Source organism: Diabrotica undecimpunctata, chromosome 2 (assembly GCF_040954645.1).
Source record: "Diabrotica undecimpunctata isolate CICGRU chromosome 2, icDiaUnde3, whole genome shotgun sequence".
In the NCBI taxonomy this organism is placed as follows: domain Eukaryota; kingdom Metazoa; phylum Arthropoda; class Insecta; order Coleoptera; family Chrysomelidae; genus Diabrotica; species Diabrotica undecimpunctata.
In genome coordinates, this window is record NC_092804.1 from 156,287,074 (window position 1) to 156,290,046 (window position 2,973).

Sequence of the window (2,973 nt, forward strand, 5' to 3'; positions counted from 1 at the left end):
GACGATGAACAGAACGATTGGCGAAATAGACTGAGGAAGGTCAAGACTCAACTAGGGCTGTAGCATCACTAATGATGATGATATTATATATACATATATATATATATATATATATATATATATATATATATATATATATATATATATATATATATATATATATATATATATATATATATATATATATATATATGTGTGTGTGTGTGTGTAATAATTACAAGTACCAAGTAAAGATTTGCAATCTGTTCTGTTTGGACAACAATCAAATAATCAAACTTGATAATTTAAATTCAACATGAGCGAAGATTACCTGCCAGTGCTGGTACCTCCCTAATTAAATTTATTTTTTATATTCTGAACAATTTACTTATTAAATCTATCTGGTAAGTCCAAGGGTTTGTGTCTCTAAAGTTTTTCTCACATCCTTGCTGTTAGTGACCACAGCCAGCTGGCTGCACCAGCCACATTTCGTCGATACGACCAGCACCAGCTTCCGGTCAACCGGTCATTGCGACCAAAGTTAATATGTAGACACTTTTATGGAACAACGCGCACGACGGCCAGACAGCGATCTGTACGTGCATTGTATAGGACTATATAAAAATGAGATTTACCCAATATTTTTTCCCTTCGTTTTATTATACGATTATACATATACAAAGCAACGGCTAAATGCGTGACATCCATTTCGTAATTGAAAAGGAAAATTAGCGTAGAAAGGCTGGCCGGAGGTGCGGCCAATATAGAAACAGCATTTTGCTGGTCGGTTGTAGGTTTTGGACTCAATGCGGCCAACGTCCGACCAGTGGTAGTGACCGGAGCCGCTGTAGTGCGCGTTAGCTCTAAGCCTACGTAATCTAGATCACTAGGAATATTTCTTTCTTTACCGTACTTCCTCAAAAGGTAATTGGAATATATGTATTTTTAATTTTTTTTTCTAACTCTTAATCTTATTGTTAGAATGTTGACTATTATTTAATAAGAAGGAAAGAATCGGCATTGAAAAGGTAACAATATAAATAAAAACACCGACCAAACTGAATAGCTTAGAGGTTCACACGAGCCAATATAATCAAATATACAAAAATATATAGATGCATTTAAATGCACTGACAGTTTTAAAATAGAATTGTATATACATTCATCGTATTTACAATTCAAACAATTGAATACATGAATAATAAACTTTTATAAATACCTACAAGTAAAATTTGAATATGACCCGATCTTTTTTTAAGTTAATGGCACATTGGTATTACATTATCAATTACAAGAGGGTGACGATGTTACAAACCCGAGGGTTTGTAAGTCGCCCGAGGGCATATACATCTATTAATACCCGCGCTGCATACAAACTTTTATGTCATACTAGTTCGTTATTGCATCTACAAATAAATATCTTCTAAAAAATTCGTAAAATTCGATTTCATTTTGCCAATATATTTGCTAGTAGACATTCTATCGTCCGTGTTATGTTGCTACGCTACGAAAATCTTATTATAATTTTGTTTGTATCTTTACGCCTGTGCGGACCATAAAGTACACTTTATGCCCGCGCGGGCATATTAATAAAAACGAAACCGGATGTCGACCTCAAAACCGGAATGCAATTTTTAGTTCATCAAATGTCGACATGGATATCATTTAGCAGTTAATTTTGCATGCTGATCACGAATCCGGTGTCAGATTTGCTCTATCTTGACGTTTTATACGCTTTTCGGGTCACTTCCGGTCTCGGATCGCAACCGGAAGTAAATATTTAGATTCGTCTCGACGAGACCTTTCGATCCATATATACATTGTGGGGTCTAAAACTTCAAGTAAATTTTAACTTCCGGTCATCTCAAAACCGGAAGTGAATTTTTGTACCAAAAATATATTTTGACAATCTCATACGTAATACTAATAATATTCCGACAAAATATTTTAATTATCTAATATGGTTTTTGAGTGAGGTGGTGGACAAGAAAAGGGCTTAGCGTTTTAGTATATAAGATGAGACGAGGATGATGATACTGAGCTTGATCTTAATTTTAGCTAGTAGTTTGTATAAATTTAATTACCTGCCTGGAGCGCTGTCGACAACGAATACATGTAATTTATATGCTCCGTTTTATTTTGGCTTCGTCTGTATATATATATATATATATATATATATATATATATATATATATATATATATATACAGTTAACAGTTTTCTTCAAGCATCGGCGAAAAGCGCTACTACCTTACTTGACAATGGCAAGTGCGACCTTGCCGAAACGTCAAAATAATGGTTTTTATCAAAACCAAAATTATTCAACGCGGAATCAAACCCTGAAAACTACAGAAAGCATATATATGTATATATATATATATATATATATATATATATATATATATATATATATATATATATATATATATATATATATATATATATATATATATATATATATATATATATATATATATATAAACTTGACCATAGCCTGATGCGGCTTTTTTACACACTTCAAACAGTCTTTGTGATAGGTGTAAAAAAATAGTTGACCTCATAGTTTTGATTGACATAATTGTAAGTTTAAAAAGCTTTTTCATATCCTTGATGGCATATCGATCGACAAGAACGGTTGATGAGTTAATTAATTAAGATGTGTGATGTAGATAAAACATGACAGTAACTACTTTTGGCACGATATAGACACATATACGTGATGTACCTATTGTTACTAGATTACATTACTTTACATTCCAGGAAACATTAATTATTAATCGCTAAAAGGACTTTTTCCAGTTATGATGTATCTTATACTCAACAATTGAGTATACATTTCCTTTTTCAGGGCATTATTCAAACCAATGCCTAACAAGTTCATAGCACGAGCTTTTCAACCAATTTTTATTTAACTGCCATGTGATAAAAGTTTTACTTCCGTAAATAACCTTGCACGGTTGATGAATGCCTGAAGCATATAATTTTCTTTTGCATC